This window comes from Myotis myotis, unplaced genomic scaffold (genome assembly GCF_014108235.1).
Source record: "Myotis myotis isolate mMyoMyo1 unplaced genomic scaffold, mMyoMyo1.p scaffold_m19_p_7, whole genome shotgun sequence".
Classification (NCBI taxonomy): Eukaryota; Metazoa; Chordata; class Mammalia; order Chiroptera; family Vespertilionidae; genus Myotis; species Myotis myotis.
In genome coordinates, this window is record NW_023416379.1 from 50,126,067 (window position 1) to 50,142,436 (window position 16,370).

The following is a 16,370-nucleotide window of genomic DNA, read 5'->3' on the forward strand; positions in this document are numbered from 1 at the left end:
TATAGATGAGAAACATTTTCTTAAGTAACCATGACATCAGGCTGTCTATATGTAGCTTTCTGAAGGTTTTGGTTCTGAGTTTAAAGCTCTCTATAGCCAGTATGTGAAAAATTGACATTAATATGAAAGTAATAAATATCTTCTAAGTGTATTTTATATTAGAACTATATTATTATCTACATTTTAAACTATGTTGGTTTCTGAAATTTACTAGAATATAGAATGTATCATTTTGAGCGTTATATATGTAGATCATCATGTTAGTGGCATGAGAGACATAAAACAAGATCATCTTGTTCAATGAGATAAATCACTGTTGTATCTTCAGTAAACTCTTTGTCAAGAAAATATTCATTGTTTGTGGCCCTGCCTGCCAGGAACATTACAGCAATGTCTAAGAATTTAAAATATCACTTTCTTTTTTTATTTAGTTAGGAGCCGATGTCATTTCCTTTCTCCACTGTTTATATGTATATGAAGTGTTCTCAATTTTATATTATCTTGGTGTACATATCACACATATAATCTTCTAATACATCTTACATGTTCTAACATGCTTTTAGCCCTAATATATTTTATTTCATATCATTTATTTCTCAATCGCCCTTTTAAATATTTCTGGGATGGTCATCCTTAAGGGAACCAGTTTCATTAGTAAGTAACAATTATGCTCTAATAGCATGGGGATTTCAAGGCATACGAATATATTAACCAGAAATTTTATGAATGTGTAGAGAAATTTTAACTTAGAAAAGATAGCACCACAAAAAGGACAGCAATTATCAAGCTCAAGGTGAGCCACTTTACAAATAAGTGTAATTAAATATTTTTCTTCTATTTCAACCTTGATGAAGAAAAAGTATGCATATTTAAATGGCAATAGTACTTCTCAGTGCCCAGATCTCTCTATAAAAATTTTAGTTTGACTAATGTTTGTCATCTGAAGCCAAAAAACATTTCATCATTGACTATCAATATTCACTAGCAGAATATGTATAAACACCAGCCATATATTTTACTGGTAGTAGATGAGTAATTTTATGTTTGTAGATGAAGGCTATCATATTTATATATCATTTTATGAATCATAGTAGCTTCTATGCAGTGCTAGAATTCCAGGCAAGAGGCTTATCCAAATGTAATTATTTCAGAGGATTTGCTAAATTGTGCTGTAGAAATTTTATTATCTGACGTAATACTGAGGGACATGCAGTTGTGTTACCTTATACAATTCAAAATTGCAGAGAAATGTGAGGTTTATGTAATTACTTAATTGCTGGGTGTTCTCAAAAAATTTATCATCAGAAATAGTTTTCTAATACCTTCTTGTTTAGTTTTTATTTCTCTGAGGAAGCATCTTTGAACAGCATGTTTCTATTATGAACATTGAGATTAACATATGTGAACACATCCTAACATCATTGCTGTTTTTCACCAAAATACATTTTAATGATAAATCAATGCTGCAAAATGACAATGGTATCATCATATACTTTTTGATAGAATTTAAAATGAAAGAAAGGAAACCCTATTTGTTTTATCCAAGGAAAATGCATTAGTCCATGGTGTGTATATTTACAGGACGTTCAGAATGCCAGGCATCGCGCTAAGTGCTGTGGGGACGATTTTCCCATCCAAAACCTTGGAATCAAATAGAGGTCTTAAGATACACATGCACATAATTATAAAGAAGAAGAATATGTTAACAAGGATACATTAGTCGTACTGAAAAACATGCTCAAGCAGCTTGAAGAAAACAATCTGTGCAGGCTGCAGACAGGGAGAGGCACGTTGGCTGGGTTTTGAATGATGAGCCACAATTCAGAGTATTGTGTAGGGAGTGAAATTTAAAACAAATTGAAAAAACAAGTGTGAGGAAATCATGGAGGTAAAGAAAAAAATAAAACAAACACAAGCCCTGTTTGAGGTTGACATAAAAGTTGTTTGGAGTGGTGAACCGTGAGAAGAAAAGGCTAAAAATTAGACCTGGCATTTTTTGTCCTTGAATGACAAATACAAGAGCTCTATTCATGAAAGTCATAGTGACACAAAAGCTTTTTCAGGAGGGGAATAAAATAATCAAAATGATGTTTTAGGACAACCGAGAGGGTAGCATCGTGCACTGTTAAATAGAAGGGATGGAGGATTTAAAAAGAAAGGCCAGCTGAGGCAATACAGCAATAGCTCAGATACTAAGCAAAAACAGACAAAGGTTAGATAGTATTTGGTAAGAGCAGAAGGAAATTAATAAGAAAAGAATCAAAGCTAAGTTGCCATTTTTTTTGGCCTGAAGATAAAGGGACCGGGAAGGGGCATAGGTGATTCTTAAATCTGTAATCTGGTTGCAGAATTAGATTAGAAAGCACTTTCTACTTCATTGAGTTAAAATCTTTAACTTTCGATTATTTGCAGTCAAGACAAACCATTACCAAGAAAAACCAAGATGGTGGCATAGGTAAAAACCGGAAATTGCTGCCTCCCACAACAACTTAAAAAATATAACTAAAAGACAAAGCAGACATTATCCAGAACTACAGGAAGGCTGGCTGAGTATAAATTCTACAACTAGAAGGAAAGAGAAAAGCACTGAGACTCAAAGGAGGTGCGGAAGTGCAGAGGTACGGAAGCGCACGCGGCAAGGGCTGGCAACTGAGGACATGGCTGTCTTTTTGAATCAGGAGGGGATCTCAAGCCCCCAACTTCTCTGAACTCCAGTTCCAGAAAGTCTCTGGGGACCCAGATTCATACGGGGAGAAACTGGACTGTCTGGCAGCGGGCAGAACTCGGAACTCGAGGGCGGCTTCCTCTCAGAGGTGCTTACAGTGATTACCGGGACACTGAGATGCCGGGCCTCTTAGGGCAGGGCTGCGGATCAGTCATAGCTGTTTGCTTCGCCTTGTTGATCCCCTGAGACCCCGCCCCACCCAAGCAGTGGCAGAGGCTTTTGCATATGAATGCCCTGGCCCTTTGCAATATGAAAATTACCTAACAAACTGCAGCTGGGCCAGACAGACCCAGAACTTCCAAGAGAAGGCCCAAGGCCCCACAGCAGCTTGCATTGCTTCACAGCTTGGCCTCATCTGGGCACCTCCAAACCCCAAACAAGGAAGGGGAATCTCTAGATCTCTTCATAGCTCCTGCTAGGTAGCCTCAGGCAGAGGCTAAATTAGCACATCCTTAGATCCAAGAACCAGATTACAACTCCTCAGATCCATAAGGGACACACTCAGGGGGCAGACTCAGTGAGCACCAAAGGCCCATTGAAGCAAGTCTTCAGCACAGAAGTTCTCCCACCATAGACACAGCTGATTCTCACAGCCAATTGGCCTGGAGGTCAATTCCTCCCAGTGATACCTACAACAATTAAGGCTTAACTACAACAAGATTGTGCACAAAGCTCACAAAGGGGTGCACCAAGAGAGTCCACCTCAGGTTATTGGGGAGGCTGAGCCACTGGGCCCTATAGGACACCTAGCACAGAAAGCCACTCTATCAACACAGGGAGGCATAAAAAAAAAAAATGCAGAGACAAAGAAACAGGACACAAATGACAGAAATGGAGGAAAGCAAAATACTGGATATAGAGTTCAAAACCACACTTTTAAAATTTTTCAAGAACTTTCTAGAAACCGCCGATAAATTTAGTAAGACCCTCAAAAAGTCTGGTGAGACCACCAATAAATGTAGTGAGACCCTCAAGAAATCTAGTGAGACCCTCGAGGTTATGAAAAAGGACCAACTAGAAATTAAGCATACACTGACTGAAATAAAGGATATTATGCAGAGTTCCAACAGCAGACTAGAGTATCACAAGAATCAAGTCAAAGATTTGAAATACGAAGAAGCAAAAAACACCCAACCGGAAAAGCAAAATGAAAAAAGAATCCGAAAATACAAAGATAGTGTAAGGAGCCTCTGGGACAGCTTCAAGAATACCAACATCTGAATTATAGGGGTGCCAGAAGAAGAGAGAGAGCAAGATATTGAAAACCTATTTGAAGAAATAATGACAGAAAACTTCCCCTACCTGGGGAAAGAAATAGACTTACAAGTTCAGGAAGCACAGAGAACCCCAAACAAAAGGAATCCAAAGAGGACCACACCAAGACACATCATAATTAAAATGCCAAGAGCAAAAGACAAAGAGAGAATCTTAAAAGCAGCAAGAGAAAGACAGTCAGTTACCTACAAGGGATTACCCATATGACTGTCAGCTGATTTCTCAACAGAAACTTTGCAGGCCAGAAGGGAGTGGCAAGAAATATTCAAAGTGATGAATGCCATGAACCTACAACCAAGATTACTTTATCCAGCAAAGCTATCATTCAGAATTGAAGGTCAGATAAATTGCTTCATAGATAAGAAAAAGCTGAAGGAGTTCATCACCACCAAACCAGTATTATATGAAAGGCTTAAAGTTATCCTTTAAGAAGAGGAAGAAGAAGAAAAAGGTAAAGACACAAATTATGAGCAACAAATACACATCTATCAACAAGTGAATCTAAAAATCAAGTGAATAAATAATCTGATGAACAGAATAAACTGGTGATTATAATAGAATCAGGGGCATAGAAAGGGAGTGGACTGACTATTCTTGCGGGGGAAAGGGGTGTGGGGGATGCGGGAAGAGACTGGACAAAAATCGTGCACCTATGGATGAGGACGGGGGGCGGGGGGGGGGGGGGTGAGGGCGGAGGGTGGCGGGGTGAACCAGGTGGAAGGGAGCCATGGGGGGAAAAAAGAGGAACAACTATAATAATCTGAACAGTAAAGATTTAATAATAAAAAAAGACAAACCATTACCAAGCAAAAAAAAATAATAGTAATAAAAAATAAAAAATAATAAAATCTTTAACTTTCCTTTTAGATAACAAAAAGGGAAGAAACTGAATAGCATGCCTGAGTCACACAACTTAGGCCAGAGTAGATTTTAACAGTCTTTTTTTAAAATTTTGATTTTAAGGTAAATTTCATTACCCTACAACATTTCTTAATGGTAAAAGTAGGTTAAAAGCAATAAATAAATAAATTAGAACTATGAAGGCAACAAATGGAAATATTAAACCAGAACTTAGGAGACATCAGGGTTGAAAATAAAGATTTTGTGATGACACATAGTAGGTAAAACTTGACAGCATTGAATTAATGGTAACTAAAAAAGACTGAGCATAGCAATATATTAATAAAGTATCATATGGTCTCATTCATCTGTGGAATTTAATGAAAAAACCAATGAACAGAATAGATCCAGAGGCATAGACGTATGGGGCAGACGGACATATCTCAAAGGGAAGGGAGGGGTGGGTTGGGGGTGGGGAGAGATTAACAGGAGAACTTCTATGCATATATGCACGTCCCAAGGACACAGACAACAGTGTGGTGACAGCCTGGGAGGCGTGGGTGTGAGGTGGAGTGTGTCAATGAGGGTGAAAAAAGGGATATCGCCTTGACCGGTTTGGCTCAGTGGATAGAGCATCGGCCTGTGGACTGAAAGGTCCCAGGTTCGATTCCGGTCAAGGGCATGTACCTTGGTTGCGGGCACATCCCCAGTAGGGTGAGTGCAGGAGGCAGCTGATCAATGCTTCGCTCTCATCGATGTTTCTAACTCTCTATCCTTCTCCCTTCCTCTCTGTAAAAAGTCAATAAAATATATTTTTTTTTAAAAAAAGGGATATCTATAATACTTTCAACAGTAAAATTTTAAAAAGAGATATGGAAAAAAATTGTATTTTTTACACAAATTCAAAAGATCTTCTATATTATTTTGTATTTCACTTTTATCATAATGTGATATTTAAAAATAAAATGTCTAAACAAAAATTAAAAACTAGCACGGATGAAACAACTGTTCTGTATCAGTTACTATCTTTTTTAAAATATATTTTTATTGATTTCAGAGAGAAAGGGAGAAGGAGAGAGAGATAGAAACATCAATGATTAAACAGAATCATTGGTTGGTTGCCTCCTGCAGGCCCCACACTGAGGATTGAGCCAGCAACCAGGGCATATGGCCTGACCAGAAATCAAACCTTGACCTCCTGGTTCTTCGGTTGATGCTCAACCACTGAGCCACTCAGGCCGGCCAGTTACTATCTTTTATCTATATTCTCCTTTATGTGTATTGTCTCTCAACTTAGAGAACACTGACTGTTTTATCAGCATACCCATTTTAACGACAAGGAAATGTTTATTTTGAATCAGTGTATGACAGATGCAAAGAGCCTGGGCTCTGGAATCACCTGGTGCTGCAATTCAACCTTTATCTGAGCCTCCATGTCTCATATTGTCTGAGTCGTTACATATTGGCTCTATATTCTTAGAGATTGTTCTGCCTTATCTTTTAATCTTTTTATTTAATTTTAAGAGGAGTTCTGTTCTGTGTTTCTTTTTAACTAGTGCCCCACTCTTATTTTACAACTTTTGTGCCCTTAATTATCTATTTTATCTCTGTGGGAAATTTCTGTTTAACTTCACCTTTCTCTTTTATGCTTACCATGATTATACAACTTAAATCTCTCTCTCTCTCTCTCTCTCTCTCTCTCTCTCTCTCTCTCTCTCTCTCTCACACACACACACACACATGCTAATTTTTCTTCATAGTGTTTATAATTAGCTGATATTAGCTTGTAGTTTTTTCTTTTTCTTTTGTTTTAGTCATTCCTACTAGAATGTGAGTTCATAAAGAAATAAACTTTGAAACTTGTGTTGTTAAACAGTGTATTTGGCAACTAGATCAGGGAATGGCACAGAGTACATAAGCTGTAAATATTTGGTGAATGAATGACAGTCTCCTGAAAGTTCTATTTTCTCTCATCAGTTTGAATAGTATTTTGGAGAAGATCCCTTAGAGTTTTTTCCAGGGTTGAAATGCTTGGAGATTGATCTCACTTCATGTCTGGGTAAGGCAGGAGAATGTGGCCTGCCTGCCTGATGAAGCCCTGCGTTTCACAGATCTTCTCTGCTACCATTCCCACTCGCTGCATCTGAGTCTGTGTCATTCCAGGATTATTTCCAGAAAAATATCCTGCCTCCACTAGAGTGCATATCCTCAATTTCTATTTCCTCCCTTCTCTGTCATCTGTCATCACCCTTTCATCTACGCTGCATCTTCAAAATATCTATTGGATTTTCTCATTGTCATTGCCTGTGACCTTTCCTGTGAGAGGTTACTCCTTTATCATATTTTGATAATGTGCTGTGGGGAGAAGGAATAAACATAGGTGCTCAATCTGACATCTTGCACTGACATTTCCTTAAACACTTTCTAAAATATATTTCATGCTTTTCATATTCTATAGTATACAGTGGCTAACATGAAAGCCAAGAAAGTAACTTTGGAGAATAACTCCAACAAGAGAGGTGGTGTATAAAATAGATAAAGAAGGAATGGATAGAAAAGTATGAGAAGGGGTTAAAGATCACAGAATCACAAATCAATGGAACAAGAGTGTTCATAAGGCAGTGATGGTGAGGTCATAATTCATACCAAGATTTAAGAGCAAAATGGCTGAGAACATGCACTGTAACTATTTGATCAGAACACTGATTACTGAAATTCAAACCAGAAGAGAATTTAGGTTTAATAAGTATAGATCATTCAATAGAAAACTTTTTTCATGAAAGAAAAGGAGTAACTTTATAATAAGTTGTAAAAAATTTTTAAAAAGGTATTTCTGAGATTTAGTTTCTTAGAACTTTGCAAAATAGGAGAGGTAGACTATATATTTAGCAGCATTTTAAATTATAATAAGGCATATCATATATGAAGTTAAAGATACTGATGCTTTGCTTAACAATTATCTTAAACTAGAGGCCCGATGCAGGGAATTCGTGCAAGAGTAGGCCTTCACAGCCATGATATCTGCTTGGATTCATTACCTCGCAGCCATGGTCTGGCTGCCTGGATCCGTCTCTTGCAGCTGCGGTAGCTGCTTCCATCCCATGGCTGCATCCCCGGCTTCACATCTGAAAGGATGTCCAATCTAATTAGCATAGTACGCTTTTATTATTATAGACTAGAGGTCCAGTGCATGAATTCGTGCACAGGTGGGGTCCCTCTGGGTGTCCTGCAGGGATCAGCCCACAGTCCAGAGTTGCTTGCAGCTCCTACCTGCTGCTCCCGTTCATTCTGGCCCCACTGTGCCTGCCTCAGGCTTGCGCCCAATCAGTCCTGATCAGGAGAGGTTCACGCTGCCACAGCAGCACTTGCCAGCCATGATCCCTGTGTCTGGCGCCCTCCCAAGGGGAGTGGCCTGTGGGATTGGGCTGAAACCAGCTCTCCAACATCCCCTGAGGGGTCACGTATTGTGAAAGGGCACAGGCCAGGCTGAGGGACCCCACCAGTGCACAATCAGACCAGGGAGGGACCATGGGAGGGCTCCAGGGCATGTCTGGCCCATCTCACTCAGTCCCAATCAGCCGGACCCCAGCAGCAAGCTAACCTACCAGTCGGAGCGTCTTCCCCCTGATGGTCAGTGAACATCATGGCGAGCAGTTGAACAGCCTTAGCATATCATTAGTATATTATGCTTTGAATGGTTGTTTGGTTGTTCTGCCATTTGCTCTATTTGCATATTACCCTTTTGTTATCTAGGATAGCAATATATTGCTTAAAATTTTCTTGATACTATAATTGTTTTAGCAAACTGTTTCCAAATTACTCTGAAGTTTAAAAAAAAGTGTTAAGTAATATTTGCCTCAGTGTTTCTTTAAATAGTTAATATTTGCTTTTTCTTTCTGTTTAATATAAAGTCTAAATGAGAGAACCAAATTTAAAAGTTTACCCAGTTTCTTATTAGGATAGTCAACTTATCTGTAATTATTCAAATCCAACTATCTTTTTCAAACCTTCCACAAAACAGAAAATTAAGATCTTATAAACACTATAATATATGATAGACCTTACCAGAAAAACATTAAATCATGTTTAGGTATATTTAATTTTCTTTTTATCACCTCTTTTACACAAAATTAGCAGATGGAATTTTTTATTACTGTAAAATTCAGTTCAAAGCTTAATCTAATAATTTGATGTAAAATAGAAGTCTCATTGAATTTAATGGCTAATTCGTAATGTTCTTTTCTAGAATAAGTATTGTTCATTTATTGCCTCTTTTAATTTACATTCCTTACAATGTGATGATAGTCCCTAAAACAAGCACAATAAATGCATTAAAAATATTTTGACTATCAGAGGTTATTTTCAAAGATCCTACATAATAAAAGGCTAATATGCAAATAGACTGAACGGCAGAACAACTGGAACAATCAAATAACTGAACAACTGGTCGCTGTGACGTGCGCTGACCACCAGGGGATGTGTGTGGAACATGGCAGGCGTTGGCTGCAGCAGGATAGTGGAGGAGGTAAGCGGGGGGGGGGGGGGGGGGGCAGACCAAAGTGGGGTGTGGGTAGCTGTCATCAGGGCAAGCCTCTGGTGGTTACTGAAAATCCTTTGCTCTTGTGCACCATGGTCCCACTTGGCACTCATACCCGCTGCCTGCACTGGAGCCACCATTTGCACCCACTGCCAGCGCTGGCCCTGCTTGCACCTGCAGCTGGCACTGGAGCCACCGCTTGCACCTGCTGCCGGTGTCTGGCCCAGGTCCCAATCACTCGGCAACACCAGCAGGTACAAGCAGCGGCTGCTGGCCCTGATCACCCCTGAGGGCTTCTCCACCTCCCCCTGCTCCTGAGAGGTGATTGGGCCAGCAGTTGCCACTCACACTTGCTTTTGGTGCCAGTCCCACTTGCATCCGCTGCTGGTGCTGGCCCTAATCGCTCTGCGCATCAGTGGGAGTGAGTGGGGCAGGCAATGTCAGCACCTAGGAGCAGCGGTGGTGGGAGTGGGGTTGCTTGCAGACAGGGGACCAGGGGCCTCAATGGGAGAGGCCAGGTGGGGTCATGGATGATGGGCAGAGACCTGCCCCTGTGCCTACCACAGCCTCGTGGCCCACAATTCCTTTCAAGGTGAATGAATTTGTGCACTGGGCCCCTAGTAGTTAAATAATGAATTCTCTTTTTAAAATTATTTTACTTGAGTTGAGTAATTCATTCTGTTAGCCTATTTAAATTTTGAGGTCAGTTTTGATGTCTAAATTATATAAGATGATGAAAAAATAAAATGATTTCAATCCATTATTTAAAACTAGAGACCTGGTACACAAAATTCATGCACTTGGGGCAGGGGGTCCCTCAGCCTGCCATGCCCTCTCGCAGTCCAGAAGCCCTCAGGTGATATCTGACTGATGACCGTCAGTTGGACATCCTTAGCACTGCTGCAGAGGCAGGAGAGGCTCCCACCACTGTTGTTGCACTCGCCAGCCATGAGCCCTGCTTCTGGCTGAGTAGCACTCCCCCATGGGAGCACACTGACTACCAGGGGGCAGCTCCTCAGTTGAGCATCTGCCTCTTGGTGGTCAGTGTGTGTCATAGTGTTGGGTCATTCTGGCTCTCCGACATCCCCTAAGGAGTCCCAGATTGTGAGATGGAGCAGGCCAGGCCAAGGGACCCCACCAGTGCACAATCAGGGCAGGGAAGGACATGGGAGGGACCGCAGGAGGGCTCCAGGGCATGTCTGGCTCATCTCTCTCAGTCCCGATTAGCCGGACCCCAGGAGCAAGCTAACCTACTGGTTGGAGCGTCTGCCCCCTGGTGGTCAGTGCACATCATAGTGACTCATTGACCAGTCAACTCTCTGCCCCCTGGTGGTCAGTGCATATTTTAGTGAGCAGTTGAGTGGCTTTAGCATATCATTAGCATATTATGCTTTGATTGGTTGAACAGACAACTGGATGACCAGACACTTAGTATATTAGGCTTTTATTATATAGGATATCATTTAGCTTTTTGGTAGATAAAACCAAAAAGCTAAAACTACAGACTCAACCATACAAACATTAAGTCAATAATATTTTAATGAAGTCACTACAGAACTGGGACTGTTTGGTCTCATTTAGGTGAAACAGAAGGGTTATAGAAAAATGGAAGCTAGCAATTTTATAGTGGACATAGAAATCAGTTCTTCAATTTTTAAATATTTTTTTAATTATAAAGAAATGGATGAATACATCTTTATTTTTAAAAATTCAAATAATAAAGAAGCATATTGAGAAAAATGTAAAAGCCCCATTTTACCACTTTCTTGTACATGCAAAACACAAATACACACTGTAACCTATCCTTCTTTTCCCATGAACACACAACCTAGAATCAACAACGTTTGTTACTTTGATATGTAACATTTCTGTGCTTTTACATGCATTTACATGATGGAAAGGGTGGAATCACAGATGATTCAGATTGTTTTGATAAGAGCAGGATGGAATTGTGTGGTAGGGATTCAATAGCTCTATTTGAACATATGTTTGAAAGCTATTTAGAAATCAATATTGAAATTGCAATGAAGTATTTGGGTATATACTTCTGGCTTTCAAGGTAAAAATGAGGGCCAGTGACATAAATATGTATGTCATTAGCATTTGGATGACATATAAGGACATGCTTTCAGATGAGATTACTCAGAAACTGAATGCAGAAATACACAAGAGTCCAGTTCATGACTAGGACCCACTGAATTCCAATATCAGCAGATTAAGCAGTGGGACAGGACCCACCAAAGAGGATTAAGAGGAACTGGTCACTGGGAAAATGGGGCAATCAGAAGTTGGTGGGAAGCCCTGGCTGGGTAGATCAGTTGCTTAGAACATTGCCCCCGTATGTCAAAATTACAGGTTCAATTCCCAGTCAGAGCATATACAAGAATCAACCAATGAATGAATAAAAAAGAGGAACAACAAATAAATCTCTTTCTCTCCCCCTTCCCCTTCTAAATAAATAAATAAATAAATAAATAAATAAATAAATAAATAAATAAATAAATAAATAAGTTGGTGGGGTAAAAGAAACCAAACCAAACCAAACAACAAACATGTTTCAAGAAAAAGGAAGTGCTCAACTATTTGTGAAAGCTCTTGTATATAATAGAGACTGAGAACTGGATATTTGATTTGGCAACATAACTGTCACTGGCAGTCTTGGAAAAATTATTTTTCCTCTCTGTATCTTATTAGTATAATATGAAAAGTAATAACATTCCATGCTATTGACATAATACATTGTCACCATCCAATGTACCTCCTAAAATTAATATGGGTTAATTCATAGAAAGCATTTAGGACAGTCCCTGGCACATGGTACTCACTGAATACTAGGGGAGTGAAAGAGTAGAAAGAAGCCAGTGGTGCTATGACCATACATATCCTTGTCCACTGAAGAAAGCATGAGGAGAAAGGAATAAGGGTACTTGAACAGTCCCAGCTTTGTATTCTATATCAACTTGGGCTTCCTCAAGTCTGAGGAAATGACAGGTACATCTCTTTCTTCTGAAAAGCAGAAAATCAAAAAAGTGTGGAGAAAGTCCTCCTACCTTTATGAAGGGCCTCCCTAATACCAACTATTTATTGTTCAATAATATTGAATCTATGTAAATTTTGGCCTTAAGAAGCTCTAATGTGGTCAAAAATATACTGTTAATTAAACTACCCAAAGCTGAAAATCCATTCTCTATTATATGTTCCATCACAAATTGTAGCCAGTCATGTTATCCAATAGAGTCTCTCAGTGATACTAAAATGAAATTAAATGACAACATTAACATACTTCAAATGCATATTTTCCAATAATAAAATGCCAACAATGTATTTTGCTTCAAATTCAAATATAATGTCCTGGAATGAGTTCCAGGAAGAAAATAAAATTGAAAATGAAATTCTCTTTTGAGTTAAAATGCGAAAACATTAAAGTCAGAGGCATTAAAGTCTGAAATCATAATACTCTTGTGCTTATGAATTAAAGTTCAATGATATTGAAGCCCCAAATTCTTTTTCCAAATTTCTTATTCCTCTATTTTTAATCCAAGTGGTTCAGGATGCCTGGGTCAAGTTATCCTTTACAAGAATGCACACGCTCCCTTCAGGGCCATTAGAGTTGTGTTGACACAAGACCAAGTCATCAGTGAGAGGTACATCCAGGACCACAAGAAATAAAAGTAAGTGATATAGTCTGATATAATGAACTTTGAAAATCTGGAGTTTGGGAAGAAAGCAGCTGTGGGGTAGCAGGGGGAGGGAGGCGGGGATGGTTTGAAAGAAACAGAGGACACCCAGGTCCATTGCAGGACCTGAGATTCTCTACATGGGAGCTGAAGGGTAAAAATGTCATTACTCCAGGAGACTTCAAAGGTAACGCCAGTCTTACTGGGAGACAGATAGGTTTGTGTCATGGGAGAAACTTGAAATAAATAGTTTAACGACTGACTAAATTTTAAAGGGCACAGGGTAATAGTGTTGAAGAACAGAGAAATATGGGAGATTGAATGATTGTCAAGGATATACATGCAAATACAATATGAGAAAAGGGTTCAGGGATCCTTTTTCATAATGATGACTAGGAAAGCAGGATGAAAAGCAAAATGGGATGAGCTGTAACAAGTCTTAGAGGAAGATCAGTAATTCCTGAAACTAGAAGCACCATGGGCATTAGATGGGGTGTACACAGGTCTCATTTTACATGGGCAGTTCTAACTTATACTTATTGTCAATGTTTCCCATCCTTTATAGCATCTGTCTAGTTTTTTTTTTAATTTAAAAAAGTTTATTAATAGTTCTATAGAAGGATATCACACTTGCCCTGATATTTTATATTTCCAGTTTTTGCTATCATCTCTTCTATTTGTATGTGCGACACATGAGCAAAGAACAAAGTACTTACTTTAACACATGATTAAATCTGAAAAACAACCGGCATTAACCTGTCTCTCTCCAATTCTTTCCAGATGCAATTTATCTAACTTGTCCCTTCAAGGACAACATTGTAAGGTGTTCACCAATAAAATGAAAGGCCTTTGAGCACAAATGGCTAGAAAGAGTCAATTTTCATCTCAGGTGATAATGAGAGAAGTATTAGACATTGCTGTCCCTGACAGCCACTTAGTATACCAACCAATAGTGCCATGACCCGTGCCATGCTGGGGAGATAGAAGAAGCTTGCAAGCAGGGTCAGTTGTAAATCATTGGTTGGAGGTGAAGTAGGGGCTGAGTGATACTTCTATGTGTGAAGTAGAGGCTGGGCAAGACTTCCAGCAAAAGCATATTGATATCACTGCACAAATAAAGCGAAGAAAACAAAAATCTGATAAAGTAGCAATAACATTACTTTAAAAACTAAAAATTAGTAGTCATTTTAAAGCTGTGCTTCCAAATAACAATAAAAAATGTGATTGCAGAAAGTGTGATATATTTTACTCCGTGAAGCATGACTTTTTATTTAGATCAAATAATGTCTTCCAAATTAATTTTGTCCATTTTCAACTTCAAGTTTTTTATGCATGTGTGAAAAATGAGGCAATAACTGTGAATATACTGTCTCCCTCAGCAGAAGGAATTCTTAGTTAAATATGCCAGTTATTTATTGTGGCATCAAATACTCAAATAGAAAACCAATTACATTGAATCTGATAATGATTTGATATTTTAACTCAAGAGATTATAGCAATGTTTTTCAAAATTCATTTTGTTGAAAGTGAATGTTGAATTATTTTTTTATTTTCTTTGCTATGGAACAGCACTCTGAGTACAATCATTTTATATATTTTTTTTCCATTTCAGTAATTAAACCCCTTTTTATGCAAACATTGATTTTGTAGCAAGTTTCATAATATTATGGAAATAAAGACCACAGAAACATTTTCATTAAAAATAATTTTTTTTATCTCTAATAATAAAAGGGTAATATGCAAATCGACCAAACAGCAGAATAACTGGTTGCAATGACATGCACTGACCACCAGGGGGAGACGCTCAATGCAGCACCTGCCCCCTGGTTGTCAGTTCAATCCCACAGGGGGAGCACCGCTCAGCCAGAAGCTGGGAGGGTAGCCGTGGTGGCAGGAGCCTCTCCCACCTCCCAGGCAGCACTAAGGAGCAGCGAGCTGAGCAGTACAGAGCAGCAAGCAGGTGGGCAATAAGGAGCGAGGGCTCCTGGACTGTGAGGAATCCTGGACTGCAAGAAGGTGCAGGACAGGTGAGGGACACCCCCCCACACCTGAGAGTGCACGGATTTTCGTGCACCAGGCCTCTAGTCTGTATATAAGAACAAAGGGAAAAGGAAAGTATTGGATTTGCTCAATTCCCACTCTCATTTGTCACTTGAAGTTGAATATACAGATATAGATATGTAATTTGAGCAGAGGGTCAGGTTCTCCACCAGAATTCTCTTTATGGTCAAGGATCTCTCTGCTTAACAATTGCCTTTTCTTTTTTTTCTGTTATCAGAGGTTTCCTTGGTGGGGGAAATGTGAGGCAGCTGTTGGCCCGATATATCCTGGGTACAGATGACATGAACATTTCTGTAAGGAGAGGGTTGAGAGGGCATCTCATCAATGTTCATTACCATTATTGCAATGTCCCAATTTATCCTCATTAGTCTTAAACCAAGAATATAGATCTAAGGAATTGATACTGTATTAATACTGGATACAATTTTATGTTATAAGAAATATGATATTTGTACATATCGTAAGTTGAAGTGAAATGTCTTGTCATTGTTTTGGAATGTATAGACATAGTTACCTGTCTCCTTAATCAACAATTAACTTGTTCATTCCTTTGTAATACAGATCAATTGGTCCAGAATCGTAAGTCATCGAGTTGGTGGAATTACATTTGTCTCCTGGACAAAGCTACCTGGTTGGACCCTGAAAACTCTGATTTCATTTACAATGATATAAACTGGTTAAATATTGTTCCTTGTGACTGTGTTTATTAAAACCCACTTTTTAAAGACAATTCCAACTTAGTTCTAACTTAAAAGAATTCTGGATAACGTGAATAGAGTAAATTTATGCTATTGTCAATGAAAATAAATGTGTAAGCAAGAGGGTTTACAGAATGTACATAAGCAACAAAATAGGTTTTAATGCCATCCAGAGGAAGCCAAGGTGCCCTCAGTCTAATGAGCATACTGAATATTTTGTACAGGAAAATCAATTGTACTCAATACTTCATCTTAATTATTTTCATGCTCAGGTATTTAGAGTCCAGGGAACTATTCCAAAACAAACTGTAGCAGCAGATTTCAAACAATTATGTTACACTCAATTGAGTGATCAGCTAGTGTGAGCTATAAAGAACATAACCAAACTAGACACAGCCTAGAAAACACAAGGTAATACACTTGGAGAGCACTAATCTAAAGGAAAGGGTTAAACTGGTATTTTGGAGCAGAGAGATACATGATGATCTCGATGGGGCAGTGAAAATAGTAGATAGCCAATTTGATACATGGTGACAATAAAAGCAGTGGAATTTTGT